Raw genomic sequence first — 17,891 nt, 5'->3', positions numbered from 1 at the left:
AGAAAGAGTTAATTAAAGACACACTCACACAAAATCTGTGTTAGCGTATGTTTCCACGGTCCGTATATGCAGTGCTTTGGACACAGCTGATACCTGCTCTGTCCAAAGCACTGCTGGCTTTTGCATGCTCGTTTTTTCCTCATGTGTTCATTGAACCATGTGGAATCACCGCATCCTATACAGAGATTGAGCATCTCTGCAAGATAAAGAGACATGCTACGGTGTATAAAGATGCACCGCATGTGCGTATACGCAGGTCTGCCACCTGCATCTTTGAACGCATAGTGAAGATGGGATTTAGTAAAATTCCCTCCAATATGCTGTAACATCTGGAAGCTGCAGATTGGACGCTGCAGCTGTACGCAACATCCAATCCGCAGCATTTTCAAACCGCGGAAACATACTCTAAGGCTGGGTCACACTTGCAAGAAACTCGCACGAGTCTCTTGCATCAATACACGGCACTGCCGCCAGCACTCAGGACTGGATAGTGCTGATGCAGGTATTTCTATGCAAGTGTGACCCCAGACTTAAACGGAATATTTGTTTAATTAAAAAAAATGAAAATTTTTTTTGCGTAGGCTCTCGTGCAATTTTCAAAACCAGCAGAGGGAAAGCCAGTGACTGGGGGCCAATGTTTATAGCCTGTGAAGGGGGTAATGCCCATGGAGCTCCCCAGGCTATTAATATCAGCTCACAGCCGTACATTTAGCTTTTATTGGCTATTAAAATAGGGAAAACCGAAAAAAATGACGTCTGGTTTCCCTATAATTAATAACAAGCAAAGGCTATGCAGAAAACTGCAGGCTAATATTAATAACCTAGGAAGGGGCCATGGATATTGCCCCCCAGCTAAAAACATCAGCACTCAGCCACCCCAGAAATGGCGCATCTCTAAGATGCGCCAATTCCAGCACTTAGCCTTGCTCTTCCCACTTACCCTATAGTGGTGGCAAGTGGGGTAATAGTTGTGGGTTTAATGTCACCTTTGTATTGTCCGGTGACATAAAGCCCGGCTTAGTAATGGAGAGGTGTTAATAAGACATCTATCCATTACTAATCCTATAGTTGTTACATGTTAAATTAAGACACAGCCAGAATAGTATTTTAATTAAATAAAACACCACAGAGTTTCCCATATTTATTATACATCTAATTCCTGCGACGCCCTCGATCTCCTGCAAAAAAGTAAAAGTCCCAAACCAACACAAATACTCCCTGTTCCGATGTATTCCATTTAACAATGAGTGTCCCATGATGACCTCCCATGTAGAGCTGTCACATTGGGAGATGTCTATAAAGACACGGATGATTGACCTCGTGGAGACCAAAACATCCAACACCGCAGAGACACCATCACGTGTTTCTCAACGCAGTGATCCAGAACACTGCCCCCAAATATGCAAATGCAAGTAGAGGAGCTGCGGAGACACCATCACGTGTTTCTCAACGCAGGCAGTGAATAGCCAGGCCTTTCCCCGGGAAGGAACAACCAAGGGAAGGGCAGCATCCAATAAAGGAAAACATCCAATAAAGGAAAACCACCTATGCCAAGCATGGTATCCATCCACAGACAGCTGTTTCGGGGTTTTTGCCCCTCATCAGTGTGGAGTAGGAAATTGGCTATCAGGAGCAGTGCTGTTGTGAATTCTGTGGCTGAATTCACTCCTGTGGTCACAAGTGGTATTGCAGCCTCTGGGCTTCCTCCCTCAGGTGTTTTGGTGAGCTCGTTGGCTGCCTTGCTATTTAACTGCACCTGAGTCTGTCTTCCTGGCTCCTTGTCAATGTTCCAGTGTTGGATCTGAGCTACTGCATCTTTCCTGTGGCCTGCTGCTCTGCTAGATAAGTGTTACTTTGTTTTTGTTTCCGTTTTTTCTGTCCAGCTGTGCTATTCTCTTTTGCTGGAAGCTCTGAGACGCAAAGGGTGCACCGCCGTGCCGTTAGTTCGGCACGGTGGGTCTTTTTGCCCCCCTTTGCGTGGTTCTGCTTTAGGGTTTTTTGTAGACTGCATAGTTCTCTTTGCTATCCTCGCTCTGTCTAGAATATCGGGCCTCACTTTGCTGAATCTATTTCATTCCTACGTTTTGTCTTTTCATCTTGCTAACAGTCATTATATGTGGGGGGCTGCCTATTCCTTTGGGGTATTTCTCTGAGGCAAGTCAGGCTTGTATTTCTATCTTCAGGCTAGTCAGCTCCTCAGGCAGTGCCGAGTTGCATAGGTAGTGTTAGGCGCAATCCACTGCTGCTTTTAGTTGTGTGAGGATAGGTTCAGGTATTGCAGTCTGCAGAGATTCCACGTCTCAGAGCTTGTTCTATTGTTTTTGGGTTATTGCCATATCACTGTATGTGCGCTGATTACTGCACACTGTGTTGCCTGATAGCACAGCATAACAGTACAAGGAGCCAAACCAATGATTCTCAATAGAGGGAAAAAAGAAGTCCTGACATCATTATTTTTTCCTCAGCTCTGTCTTCAGTTTTTTTTTTGTTTTTTTTTCCCCTAGACATTAGAGTGCTTCAGGACACAGCTGTGGACATGGATATTCAGGCTCTGTGCTCCTCAATGGATAATCTCGTTATAAATGTACAAAAGATTCAAGATACAATTGATCAGAAATCTATGCTAGAACCAAGAATTCCTATTCCTGATTTGTTTTTTGGTGACAGAACTAAGTTCCTGAGCTTCAAAAATAATTGTAAGCTATTTCTGGCCTTGAAACCTCATTCTTCTGGTAATCCTATTCAACAGGTTTTGATTATTATTTCTTTTTTGCGCGGCGACCCACAGGACTGGGCGTTTTCTCTTGCGCCAGGAGACCCTGCATTGAGTAATGTTGATGCGTTTTTCCAGGCGCTTGGATTGCTTTACGATGAGCCTAATTCAGTGGATCAGGCTGAGAAAAATTTGCTGGCTTTATGCCAGGGTCAGGATGATGTAGAAGTATATTGTCAGAAATTTAGGAAGTGGTCAGTACTCACTCTGTGGAATGAATCTGCACTGGCGGCTTGGTTCAGAAAGGGTCTCTCTGAAGCTCTTAAGGATGTCATGGTGGGATTTCCTATGCCTGCTGGTTTGAATGAGTCTATGTCCTTGGCCATTCAGATCGGTCGTCGCTTGCGCGAGCGTAAATCTGTGCACCATCTGGCGGTATTGTCTGAGAGTAAACCTGAGCCTATGCAGTGCGACAGGACTATGACTAAAGTTGAACGGCAAGAACACAGATGTCTGAACAGGCTGTGTTTCTACTGTGGTGATTCCACTCATGCTATTTCTAATTGTCCTAAGCGCACTAGGCGGTTCGATAGCTCTGCCGTCATTGGTACTGTACAGTCCAAATTCCTTCTGTCCATTACCTTGATATGCTCTTTGTCATCGTATTCTGTCATGGCGTTTGTGGATTCAGGCGCTGCCCTGAATCTGATGGATTTGGATTATGCTAAACGTTGTGGATTTTTCTTGGAGCCTTTGCGGTGTCCTATTCCGTTGAGAGGAATTGATGCTACACCTTTGGCCAAGAATAAGCCTCAGTACTGGGCCCAGCTGACCATGTGCATGGCTCCTGCACATCAGGAAGTTATTCGCTTTCTGGTACTGCATAATCTGCATGATGTGGTCGTGTTGGGGTTGCCATGGCTACAAACCCATAATCCAGTATTAGATTGGAACTCTATGTCGGTAACCAGCTGGGGTTGTCAGGGAGTACATGGTGATGTTCCATTTTTGTCTATTTCGTCATCCATTCCTTCTGACATCCCAGAGTTCTTGTCTGACTTTCAGGATGTATTTGAAGAGCCCAAGTCTGATGCCCTACCTCCGCATAGGAATTGTGATTGTGCTATCAATTTGATTCCTGGTAGTAAATTCCCTAAGGGTCGTTTATTTAATTTGTCCGTGCCTGAACACACCGCTATGCGCAGTTATGTGAAAGAATCCCTGGAGAAGGGACATATTCGCCCATCGTCATCACCATTGGGAGCAGGGTTCTTTTTTGTAGCCAAAAAGGATGGTTCGCTAAGACCGTGTATTGATTACCGCCTTCTTAATAAGATCACTGTTAAGTTTCAGTATCCCTTGCCATTGATATCTGACTTGTTTGCTCGGATTAAGGGGGCTAGTTGGTTTACTAAGATTGATCTTCGTGGTGCGTATAATCTGGTGAGAATCAGGCAGGGAGATGAATGGAAAACGGCATTTAATACGCCCGAGGGTCATTTTGAGTATCTGGTGATGCCGTTCGGACTTGCCAATGCTCCATCTGTTTTTCAGTCTTTTATGCATGACATTTTCTGTGAGTATCTGGATAAATTCCTGATTGTTTACTTGGATGACATTTTGATCTTCTCTGATGATTGGGAGTCTCATGTGAAGCAAGTCAGAATGGTTTTCCAGGTACTGCATGCTAATTCCTTGTTCGTGAAGGGATCAAAGTGTCTCTTCGGTGTGCAGAAAGTTTCATTTTTGGGGTTCATCTTTTCCCCTTCTACTATCGAGATGGATCCGGTTAAGGTCCAGGCCATCCAGGATTGGACTCAGCCGACATCTCTGAAAAGTCTGCAGAAATTCCTGGGCTTTGCTAATTTTTATCGTCGCTTCATCTGTAATTTTTCTAGCATTGCCAGACCATTGACCGATTTGACCAAGAAGGGTGCTGATTTGGTTAATTGGTCTTCTGCTGCCGTGGAAGCTTTTCAGGAGTTGAAGCGTCGTTTTTGCTGTGCCCCTGTGTTGTGTCAACCAGATTTTTCTCTTCCGTTCCAGGTCGAGGTTGATGCTTCTGAGATTGGAGCAGGGGCGGTTTTGTCACAGAGAGGTTCTGGTTGCTCAGTGTAGAAACCATGTGCTTTCTTTTCCAGGAAATTTTCTGCTGCTGAGCGTAATTATGATGTGGGCAACCGAGAGTTGCTGGCCATGAAGTGGGCATTCGAGGAGTGGCGTCATTGGCTTGAGGGAGCTAAGCATCGCGTGGTGGTATTGACTGATCATAAGAATCTTACTTATCTCGAGTCTGCCAAGCGCTTGAATCCTAGACAGGCCCGTTGGTCGTTATTTTTTGCTCGTTTTGATTTTGTGATTTCGTACCTTCCGGGCTCTAAAAATGTGAAGGCGGATGCTCTGTCTAGGAGTTTTGTGCCCGACTCTCCGGGGTTATCTGAGCCGGCGAGTATCCTCAAGGAAGGAGTCATTGTGTCTGCCATCTCTCCTGATTTGCGGAGAGTGTTGCAGAAATTTCAGGCTAATAAACCTGATCATTGTCCGGCCGAGAAACTGTTCGTCCCTGATAGGTGGACTAGTAAAGTTATCTCTGAACTTCATTGTTCGGTGCTGGCTGGTCATCCAGGAATCTTTGGTACCAGAGAGTTAGTGGCTAGATCCTTCTGGTGGCCATCTCTGTCACGGGATGTGCGTGCTTTTGTGCAGTCCTGTGGGATTTGTGCTAGGGCTAAGCCCTGCTGTTCACGTGCCAGTGGGTTGCTTTTGCCCTTGCCGGTCCCGAAGAGGCCTTGGACACATATTTCGATGGATTTCATTTCTGACCTTCCCGTTTCTCAAAAGATGTCGGTCATTTGGGTGGTCTGTGATCGCTTTTCTAAAATGGTCCATCTGGTGCCCTTGGTTAAATTGCCTTCCTCCTCTGATTTGGTGCCTTTGTTCTTCCAGCATGTGGTTCGTTTGCATGGCATTCCTGAGAATATTGTTTCTGACAGAGGTTCCCAGTTTGTCTCGAGGTTCTGGCGAGCCTTTTGTGGTAGGATGGGCATTGACCTATCTTTTTCCTCGGCCTTCCATCCTCAGACTAATGGCCAGACCGAACGAACCAATCAGACCTTGGAAACATATCTGAGATGTTTTGTTTCTGCTGACCAGGATGATTGGGTGTCATTTTTGCCGTTGGCTGAGTTCGCCCTTAATAATCGGGCCAGCTCGGCTACCTTGGTCTCTCCATTTTTCTGCAATTCTGGGTTCCATCCTCGTTTTTCTTCAGGACAGGTTGAGTCTTCGGACTGTCCTGGTGTGGATTCTGTGGTGGACAGGTTGCAGCAGATCTGGACTCAGGTAGTGGACAATTTGACCTTGTCCCAGGAGAAGGCTCAGCTTTTCGCTAATCGTAGACGCCGTGTGGGTCCCCGACTTCGTGTTGGGGATCTGGTTTGGTTATCTTCTCGTCATATTCCTATGAAGGTTTCCTCTCCTAAATTTAAACCTCGTTTTATTGGTCCGTATAGGATTTCTGAGATTCTCAATCCGGTGTCTTTTCGTCTGACCCTCCCAGACTCCTTTTCCATACATAATGTATTCCATAGGTCGTTGTTGAGAAGATACGTGGCGCCTATGGTTCCATCTGTGGAGCCTCCTGCCCCTGTTTTGGTGGAGGGGGAATTGGAGTATATTGTGGAGAAAATTTTGGATTCTCGTGTCTCTAGACGGAAACTCCAGTATCTGGTCAAATGGAAGGGTTATGCTCAGGAGGATAATTCCTGGGTTTTTGCCTCTGATGTCCATGCCCCAGATCTTGTTCGTGCCTTTCATGTGGCTCATCCTGGTCGGCCTGGGGGTTCTGGTGAGGGTTCAGTGACCCCTCCTCAAGGGGGGGGTACTGTTGTGAATTCTGTGGCTGAATTCACTCCTGTGGTCACAAGTGGTATTGCAGCCTCTGGGCTTCCTCCCTCAGGTGTTTTGGTGAGCTCGTTGGCTGCCTTGCTATTTAACTCCACCTGAGTCTGTCTTCCTGGCTCCTTGTCAATGTTCCAGTGTTGGATCTGAGCTACTGCATCTTTCCTGTGGCCTGCTGCTCTGCTAGATAAGTGTTACTTTGTTATTGTTTCCGTTTTTTCTGTCCAGCTGTGCTATTCTCTTTTGCTGGAAGCTCTGAGACGCAAAGGGTGCACCGCCGTGCCGTTAGTTCGGCACGGTGGGTCTTTTTGCCCCCCTTTGCGTGGTTCTGCTTTAGGGTTTTTTGTAGACTGCATAGTTCTCTTTGCTATCCTCGCTCTGTCTAGAATATCGGGCCTCACTTTGCTGAATCTATTTCATTCCTACGTTTTGTCTTTTCATCTTGCTAACAGTCATTATATGTGGGGGGCTGCCTATTCCTTTGGGGTATTTCTCTGAGGCAAGTCAGGCTTGTATTTCTATCTTCAGGCTAGTCAGCTCCTCAGGCAGTGCCGAGTTGCATAGGTAGTGTTAGGCGCAATCCACTGCTGCTTTTAGTTGTGTGAGGATAGGTTCAGGTATTGCAGTCTGCAGAGATTCCACGTCTCAGAGCTTGTTCTATTGTTTTTGGGTTATTGCCATATCACTGTATGTGCGCTGATTACTGCACACTGTGTTGCCTGATAGCACAGCATAACACAGTGCCTAGTAGAAAGTCTATAAAGGCACGGATGATTGACCTCGTGGAGACCAAAACATCCAACACCGCGGAGACACCATCACGTGTTTCTCAACGCAATGATCCAGAACACTGCCCCCAAATATGCAAATGCAAGTAGAGGAGCTGCGGAGACACCATCACGTGTTTCTCAACGCAGGCAGTGAATAGCCAGGCCTTTCCCCGGGAAGGAACAACCAAGGGAAGGGCAGCATCCAATAAAGGAAAACATCCAATAAAGGAAAACCACCTATGCCAAGCATGGTATCCATCCACAGACAGCTGTTTCGGGGTTTTTGCCCCTCATCAGTGTGGAGTAGGAAACACTGATGAGGGGCAAAAACCCCGAAACAGCTGTCTGTGGATGGATACCATGCTTGGCATAGGTGGTTTTCCTTTATTGCATGTTTTCCTTTATTGGATGTTTTCCTTTATTGGATGCTGCCCTTCCCTTGGTTGTTCCTTCCCGGGGAAAGGCCTGGCTATTCACTGCCTGCGTTGAGAAACACGTGATGGTGTCTCCGCAGCTCCTCTACTTGCATTTGCATATTTGGGGGCAGTGTTCTGAATCACTGCGTTGAGAAACACGTGATGGTGTCTCTGCGGTGTTGGATGTTTTGGTCTCCACGAGGTCAATCATCCGTGCCTTTATAGACTTTCTACTAGGCACTGCTCCTGATAGCCAGTTTCCTACTCCACACTGATGAGGGGCAAAAACCCCGAAACAGCTGTCTGTGGATGGATACCATGCTTGGCATAGGTGGTTTTCCTTTATTGGATGTTTTCCTTTATTAGATGCTGCCCTTCCCTTGGTTGTTTCTTCCCGGGGAAAGGCCTGGCTATTCACTGCCTGCGTTGAGAAACACGTGATGGTGTCTCCGCAGCTCCTCTACTTACATTGGGAGATGTGACCGCTCTACAGGGCCTCCTATGATACACTGATTGGAGATAATACTCCCGCAGTGTATCATTGGTGTTCATGCTCTCACTTTACAGCACTTATGCTGCGTGGGTATTTTCTCACGCATCGGTGCCGCAAGTGACCGGACGAACTCCGGCGACCTCTAGATGACAGAGTTATCCACTGTGGGAGGATACCTCCTGTCACTGCACACCAGAGCCCTTGATGTGACCGCTTTACACGGGAGATCGTCGTGGGACACTCGTTATTAAATGGACTATGGTGGAACAGGGAGTATACTGTTGGTTAATTATTTTATTTTTTTGCAGGCGATTGAGGATTAGCTGTTTGGTGAGTATGTACTGTATGTGTATATGTGTTTTTTTTTACACTTGAACACAGTAGCTGGATGATGGGACTACTATCCCATCATCGGCTAATGCTGTCACTGTTCTATGTGACAGCAGACATAGCCAGATGGGACTAGAAGTCTCATTGGACGATGCCTGCCTACACACAGACACCCGCACACACACAGCAGTGCACAAACCCACAGACCCCCACAGACACATACACAGATACCCGCACCCAGACACGCACATCTTCTCCACACACAGTCTCCACCCACACACTCTTCCTCCTGAATTTCTGCAGTTTTTCGCACACAACTTTGCAGTAAATCCGCAAATCTTTTTACACCTGCGGTTTTGCTGTGAATTTGACTGACTCAATGGAAGTCAATGGGTACAAAAACACTGCAGATCTGAAAAAGAATTGACCTGCTGCGGAAAATAAAACGCTGCGAATCCACACAGATTTTTCCGCAGCATCTGCACACCAATTCTGGATTTCCCATTGACTAACATTGCTTGCGCACTACACTGCAGATTTAATGCAATTCCAGCCTTCCAAGAACACTGCGCATACTCATCAAAATCCGCAACATGTGCACATAGCCTTATAGCTGCTGAGAAAAAAAAAACGGATTACTTACGGACAGCATATGGATGACAAGTGAGAAAAAATTGTTCTACTTATCTGGATGAGAGTTTGACCGATTTTTTTATATGCAAGTGTCAGTGAACCCTAATACTGTGTTTCCCCTACTAGACTCCTTTGGTTGTTTGTCATTGACATTCATTTAGACTATACAGAAATTGTTGTTGTTGCTACTGATAATCTGTCAATTGCACCAACAGATTACGCCAAGAAATCTGATGCTGACTTTTGTGCACTACCTGAATACAGGATTGATCGTCTGATTGTGCATGTTTTTTTTATGTCATCCATAGACCATTACACTTTCTAAAGTAGTATTACTACTACTACACTAAATTACTGTTTGAAAGCCAGTGTATGTTTGCTGGCTATAGCCATATTAAGTTAATGACTTTAAATTGGGGGTAAAATTTTCCATACACTTCAATTTCCTTTTTATGGGTGGGAATTAATTCTTACACCTTTGTTACCATCATCTTTTTGGCCAACTAACACAATTTGCTAGAAATGACCGATGTGTCTATTTCCAGTGCAATTGCCGGAAGCACTTGTTAAATGCCGCTGTCAGCGTTTGACAGCGGCGTTTAAGGGGTTAATGGCCGCGGGTGGATTGTGATTCCATTCACGGCTATTCCGGGCACATGTCAGCTGTTCAAAACAGCTGGTATGTGCCAGGAAAGATGTGGACTCACCGCCGGAGCTCACATCAAAGAGAGGGAGTCCGACATCGGCATACTATTACGCCGGATATTGGAAAGGGGTTAAAAAATGAAATCCTACACCATATGTAAATTACTCAAAATTGCCTCTAGGTTTTCTTTTCAGTGGTAAAACCTTCAATCTAGGCTAACATTTCTTCTCTGATGCATCCCGTGTCATGAATTGCTGCTAAGATTGAAGGACACTTACTTGCTGAAAAAAATACTTGAGAGGCACTTTGAGAGTAATTTGCATGTGGTGCATGTTAAGTGGAGTGTGTCATCAGTAAATGACCTATTGTATAAATCAGGTCTTATGTTAAATGTATGTTTTTAAATATTGCTAAAGTTTTTTTTTTTTAATTTTCCAGATCACTTTCTCTATTAAAAAAATGTGCTTTTCACAATGACCACTTTGCCATTTATTCTCCTAAAACTAGACTCCTACTTGTTTTTTTGCAGAGAAAAAATTACAACAGTCTCATTATCACAGACAGGATTTCAATCACCTCTATATACATTAGATAGCAATAGATGCACCATTTTGAATTCCTTCTTTCTCGCTCCAAAGACCTTTGTCCAGATTGACCTTTCTCAGATAATGCGTCTATACAGACAAATAGGGTCTGAGTCAGTATGTTGCTGCTAATGCCTGTGGAAAGAACAGGAAGTATTAGTCTTGTGAGTGACCTTTATAAAAATTGCAAGATTTTCTTTGAATGTAGTGATATATATATATAAAAAAAGTTATAACTATATATAAAAAAAAAATGCATGGAGCATAAAAACCTGATTTAAACAATGGGTCATTCTCTAATCAATCATTCCCTTTTAAATGTCTTTTTCCAAGATATTTTTATTACTGCTGCTATACATGAATATCTTCTGAAATGTTTGTCTCTAGTCACAGTATAAAGATATATATGTTTAGGGTAGTGAAAACAGATAATTGTTTCCACTTATTTCACCTAAATTGTATGCGAAGACACATTTACACTGAAAATTAATCATGAACAAGCATTCTTAAAAACGCTCATTCATTGGGTGAAATGATCTATTGCACAGCTTAAAAATTCAATGTTTTCGGCCGTGCATTGTCCTGTGTGAATAGGACTTGCACATGCATGGCACCATGACAGCCTATGTGTACTGCGTGTATATCGTTTGTTTTGGTATGACTGTGTAAACAGGCATGTAAATAACCGCTTAGCAGTAAAGGTTTACCGATCGATGATCATATGGTGCCGCTGGTCGATCCATATATATGGGCCTTTGATCTCGTGATAATGTTATCGCTGTTTAGGGTAAGAATACAGTTGCATGTCTAGTAGAAAAGTGAAGGAGACAAGAGATCATAGACTCTGAACTTGGCTAGCAAACAGACCTTGAAGCAGATATGATAAACAGCTTTTTTTTAATCAGAAATTGAGGGCATACCAATGGCCCTAAATTATATACGAGCGAATTTATTCGGGTGTAATTAAATTTTCCAAAAATGTATGTTCTCCAATTCTATAAGCTGGGCATTATATTGATGTGGTCTCTCATGTCTGTGTGTCCACTAGTTGGGCTCGGTCCATCTCAGCCCTTGTCACTTGACAAGCGGTAAGGTTTCTAATATTAGAGTTAGGACTGTCCCAATTATGGTCACCGTGAAGAGATGGGATGGTTTTTGCCTTTTTTTTTTATCAAAAAGCATGTTAGCTAAATACCGTATATTATTTTCGTCCACTATGCTATTTATTTATTTACTGTATCGTATTTAATCATTATGTTTTTGTCTTTGGTTTTTTCTATATGCGCAAATCCAGCAATATATAGGCCTGTGTGGCTACCATTTTGCTGAACCAAAGAGAGACAGCAAAAAGCTAAAAGTTAGTAATAATACTCACCTCACCACTTACTTGTCCTGCCGACCTACTGCATGCCATCTGATCCTCCGCGCCCCTTCTCTGTGCCTTCCTGAGTCTCACACATCTTCTTTCACCTGCTTCACTCTGGGCCAGAGCTTCCAGCTCAACCAGGCCTCTGGTATCACTGTGCGTCATGCTATTGCTGTGCACGCTGTGATCGACATGCATGCCCAGAATTGCTGACTATGCCTTTGCTGAGTCACGTCGTAACATCATGACGTCCCAACATGTGAACGATGGCCCACCGTCAAGTGAAGTCTGAGGTGTGGTCAAGCCGAAAGCCCTGGCCAGATTGGAGCATTGGAAGAAGATACATATGGGCACTGTAGGTGAGAAGAAGAGGTGTACCTGACTCGACAACGGGCTTCAGGGATGAAAGGTCAGGGAGCAGTGAGGTGAGAATTTTTGTATTCACATCCTATTTCTTATGCTCTGAGGTCTGGAGAGACTGCAGAGCATAATAAGGAAATTCAATTTGCAGCAAATAACTCTGATGCAAATTTAATTTCCTTGTAAAATCCACATGATTTGGCAAATTTCAAATCTTTGCAGATTCGACCATTTCTACCTTAAACATTTGAGAAAGACTGCATAATGTTACTACAGCTTAAGAATGAAGGAATAAAGTCAAATTTTCACTTTTTTATATCCTTTTTCTCATTATATACTGTACTAGATGGTGGACCGATTCTAACGCATCAGGTATTCTAGACTATGTATGTAGTTTATTTATGAAGTAAACGTGAGTGAACTATGTGGCACTGTGACTGACAGAACTTGTTCAGTAAACGTGACTGAACTACGTGGCACTGTGACTGGCAGAACTCATTCAGTAAACGTGACTGAACTACGTGGCACTGTGACTGACAGAACTTGTTCAGTAAACGTGACTGAACTACGTGGCACTGTGACAAACAGAACCTGTTCAGTAAATGTGAGTGAACTACATCACACTGTGACTGACAGAACTTGTTCAGTAAACGTGAGTGAACTACATCACACTGTGACTGACAGAACTTGATCAGTAAATGTGAGTGAACTACATCACACTGTGACTGACAGAACTTGTTCAGTAAACGTGACTGAACTACGTGGCACTGTGACTGATAGAACTCATTCAGTAAACATGACTGAACTACGTGGCACTGTGACAAACAGAACTTGTTCAGTAAACGTGAGTGAACTACATCACACTGTGACTGATAGAACTTGTTCAGTAAAGGTGACTGAACTACATGGCACTGTGACTGATAGAACTAATTCAGTAAACATGACTGAACTACGTGGCACTGTGACAAACAGAACTTGTTCAGTAAATGTGAGTGAACTACATCACACTGTGACTGACAGAACTTGTTCAGTAAACGTGACTGAACTACATCACACTCTGACTGACAGAACTTGATCAGTAAACGTGAGTGAACTACATCACACTGTGACTGACAGAACTTGTTCAGTAAACGTGAGTGAACTACGTTGCGCTGTGAGTGGGGGTTAAAACCCGCGCCTGTCGCTGATTGGTCACGGGCGGCTGGCGCAACCAATCAGCGATGCGGGATTTATGTTACAGACAAACAGACAGAATTAGACTATTATATAGTAGATAACTATAAAATGTTAAAACTAAAGAATGTAGGTGCAGCGCCCCAGAGTCCTGGTCGTTGCAGTAATGTTGCTCTGCCACTAAGGGGAGTGATGTTATGTCTGATTGCACTAAAGGAGTTCACCTGACCAGGTATCACAGTCACACATTACACTTCACACTCCGGCCACCAGGGGGAGCAAAAGGCACTATGTATTAGGCCACTCCTCACACTTTGGTAAAACTGAGGGTTGGATAGGAAGTTAGACAGAACGCAGCCTGGGAGAGCTCCAGGGAGGACCTGTCAGGGGTGGGTTCCTGGCAGGTGCCTAGCAGAAAGGACAGATCGTTATGGAGCCACGCCTGCACTACCTTGCAGCGGCATCCTAAGGAAGGACACGAAGCGAAGGATATTGTGGAGAAGTGAGAAATGAAATCGCAGCACAAGGAGATAAACCAGTAGGAGTCGTGCCCCAAGATCGGCAACATCCTACTGAGGTGCGTAGCCCGTGGCCGGAACGCCGAGGAAGTAACAGACTTCAAGCATTACTTCAAACAGCGGCAGGACAGTTGATGATAGGTTGGCTGTCTACCCTATATCACCTAAGCAGACATAGGGGGCAAATTTGGAGAGGGGCGACTCTTGGGTCCCAGAATAGCTCCGAGCCTTCCTGTCAAACGGGTGCGTCCTATCCAGATAAACTTGGGGGACGGAGAGAGAGAGAACGAATGAATACGAAAGTTGTGAGGACTATCCCGAATGCTCAGCAGGGGAGGACTACAACACACAGGCGCTAGTTGATAGGCACTGATTTCCACCTGCAAAGGGAACTCTGGATGTGCCTTTGGACCGGCCAGACTCAGCCAGCCCTGTTAGCAGTGCTCTGGATTGCGGATCCCGAAGTCTTCAGTAAAAAGGTAAAGAGACTGCAACCCTGCGTCCTCGTTATTAACTGCACCTCACATCATCGCCACCTACACATTGGGAAGCCCTGGGGACATACTTCACCTGTGGGAAGGTATACCATCTAGCTGCCATTCCATCACCCCAGTGGACCCCTAAGCAGCGTCGGTCACCATGACCGAACACCACAGGTGGCGTCACGAACCCTTGACAAACTTTCATCACCCTTTTATTGGACGCCCCTTAGCAGGGTCACGGACCGGGTCCAGCCACCGTGACAACCCCAGCACCGAGACAGAGAGGATCGGTATCGAGTACCCCGCGGCCCTGCGTCTGGGGACGCTCCAACTTGGCGTAGCGAACAGGATGTACTTAAGCCTGAAGAATCAGGTCATGTGTCCTTGGAACTGTGATTGAATTGTGCTTGAACTGTGATTTATTGCAAAGACTGTGTATTGCTATTTGCCGCCAAGATTCCCGCCAAAAAAACTGCCGCCATTATAGCGCCACGAGGAGTGCAGGAGAAGACGAAGGGCATGGAGTTGTGGGCGTGAGCGAACTGAGAAGCGCGAAAAGTAATGGCCGCCCAGTCTAAATATTTCTGCACCTTGAGGACGTGTCCGTCAGCAGCCGAGATCCGCCTCCTGATTCTCAATGGGGGCAGAGACCAAAGAAACGAAACCGCTCACGGAGGAGAGAGCGGGAAAAGGACAAAGAAGACAGCAGCCATGTGGAGGACGCCATAACAAGTTACCCGGAGCCGGAGTGTGGAGTCGAAGCCGGAGACTTCCCCAGCTACCCGGAGGAGCACCGTGGCAGAGCCTTCACTGCTGATACTGATTCCCTGCAGCTTGGGATGGAGGAGCTGATCGATCAACTCCTGCAGCTGCAGGTGGAGACCAAGTCCTCGTCGCAAGGAGCACCTGCGAAAGATCCATCAACGCTGGTGCCGCCCCCTGTGCCACCACCGAAACCCCTGCTGACCCCGTTTCGGCGCTCACCGTCAGCAGAACCAGCCAACCCCCAGGACATCGTGGTGACGGGTGAGTGCACTGCCCCTGCCCCGGTGATGGAGGACCTGTTGGTGGGCCCGGTCACAGCGCCACCACCCCATGGCACTCACCGCCTCCAGCGCCTCGACCCCTGGGACCAAGCCACGGGTATGGAGCAGTTCCTCAAGGCCCCAATTGCGCCCACTACCCTGTCGGGTGAAGTCTACGCCGAGCGGACTTTATGCCACTGGGTAAACCCCAGGCCAGATTTCATGGGGTTCCCCAGGCCCGGAGGGCAGGAAGGAGAGAAAGTGGAGGTCCTCAGCTGGGAAAGATATCAGGCCCAACTTGCCCGGAAGTGGGAAGAGAAGGAGGCCGAATACCAGGCCCAGCATCAGGCCTATGACCGGAGAGACCTGGCGGTCGAGGCCAAGGCCCGCAAGGACTGCAGCACGCACCTGGCCCCACGGAAGTTGGGCCAAGTCATAACCTTCCAACTCCGTGGAGGTTGGGGCTTTATTAAGGAGCCCAGGCTGTACGCGGAGGTGTTTGTCAACCGCCAGGACGTAGAGTTGCATCTCCTGGAGGGACACCCCGACCGAGATCTTTACCGGGGAGACATCGTCACGTATACCAGACACTTTGGGGAGAAGGGCTGGTTTGCCTTGGATGTGAATAAGAAGAGAGATCCGGTAGTGCACCAGGCCAAGGCGCCAGCTCAACCGTCTCCCGTTGAGACAGTGTCCCCGTGTGGCCAGACCTCTGCGGTCACAACAACCACCGTGATGGCCCCGACAGGTACAATTGTCAAGACCACCACCTGCACTGTCACCACTACTACTACCGTAGTTGCTAAGGAGTTGACTGCCGTGACAACCGGTGCTCCAGCTGCTCCTAAACAAAGAACTGTGGGTACACAGACCCCTGTGTGGAGTGAGGGAGCCCCTTACGTAGCACCTGGTAGCCGCCAGTGTCCAGCTTGGCTACCTCCACCGGAGCTACCCCCTGAGTTACAGTACTAAACCTCAGAGAACCGAAAGATGTAAATAGTTAACTGGTTGTTTCCTGCTCTTTTGCTCCTTAAACCCGTCTAGGGTTAACTCTTAAAGGGATCCCTTTGTTGACCCGGGATCCCTATTGTTTTATGTTTTTGCACAAGTTTATCATTGTTTCAAGAGACTGCCGAATCATGGATGGTGAATGATTCACAAACTGGTTTTGTAAATTGTTTGCACCTTCTTAAAGGTGCTCCCTACTGGTTTTCCAAGGAAAGAAGACTTTGCGAAGAAACTATTCCGGATGACGACGTGAAAGTTTCTCTTGTCTTAAAGTTGATTAGTGACTTGTTGATTGTTGGCATTATCCCAGAGAAGACTGATTTTTCCTCTTAAAGGGAATGTTTATTTGTTGCACTTTGATAATGTTGCCTTAAGTAGTAAGATAGTAAAAATGTTTACATGTAGCTAGAGAGCTAGTAAGTGAACCCGTAGGGGTTAGTGAGTCCTCCTGAAAACCATAAAGAGATGGTTGCTGTGAACCTAGAAGAAGGGATACAGTAGGCCCAGACAAGTAGCTAGGTGGTCCTGCATATGTGAAGTCGAAGAAGGAAAGAAAATGTTAACTTTGTACCATAGTGTTTTGTAGTGAGCCTTTAGTGGGTTCAGCCTATACGCCCTTAAAGGAAAAGTTAAATTATTGTTCAAAGATTTGCACTTAGTAGAATACCCGGCTGGGTAAAGGAAATTATTAATAGTCAGTAATTTAGGATGTTATTTAAAATGTTTCAATATGTTTCTGTTTGTAACGTTCAAGTGACCTCACCTCCCTTAAAGAAAAGCATTGTTATATTTACCTATTCATAGCATTTCAAAATTTTATGTCTTTTTCTAACATGTATTGTTGTTCTTCTTTTCCCTGTCTGGGAGTACTGGATTTAACCTGGGGGGAGTGCAGCACCCCAGAGTCCTGGTCATTGCAGTAATGTTGCTCTGCCACTAAGGGGAGTGATGTTATGTCTGATTGCACTAAAGGAGTTCACCTGACCAGGTATCACAGTCACACATTACACTTCACACTCCGGCCACTAGGGGGAGCAAAAGGCACTATGTATTAGGCCACTCCACACACTTTGGTAAAACTGGGGGTTGGATAGGAAGTTAGACAGAACGCAGCCTGGGAGAGCTCCAGGGAGGACCTGTCAGGGGTGGGTTCCTGGTGGGTGCCTAGCAGAAAGGACAGATCGTTACGGAGCCGCGCCTGCACTACCTTGCGGCGGCATCCTAAGGAAGGACACGAAGCAAAGGATATTGTGGAGAAGTGAGAAACGAAAACACAGCACAAGGAGATAAACCAGTAGGAGTCGTGCCCCGAGATTGGCAACATCCTACTAAGGCATGTAGCCGGTGGCCGGAACGCCGATGAAGTAACAGACTTCAAGCATCACTTCAAACAGCGGCAGGACAGTTGATGATAGGTTGGCTGTCTACCTTACATCACCTAAGCTGACATAGGGGGCAAACATGGAGAGGGGCA

General features: G+C 46.0%; 1 protein-coding gene across 1 annotated transcript in view; it reads left to right on the top strand.

Moving 5' to 3' along the window:
- Positions 1–17,891, top strand: part of SLC28A1 (solute carrier family 28 member 1) — a 200,717-nt gene that overhangs the window by 127,365 nt on the left and 55,461 nt on the right. The window lies entirely within an intron of this gene.

Source organism: Ranitomeya imitator, chromosome 4 (assembly GCF_032444005.1).
Source record: "Ranitomeya imitator isolate aRanImi1 chromosome 4, aRanImi1.pri, whole genome shotgun sequence".
Classification (NCBI taxonomy): Eukaryota; Metazoa; Chordata; class Amphibia; order Anura; family Dendrobatidae; genus Ranitomeya; species Ranitomeya imitator.
Note: the sequence above shows the minus strand (reverse complement) of the source record. Positions and strands in the feature narration are given on the sequence as shown.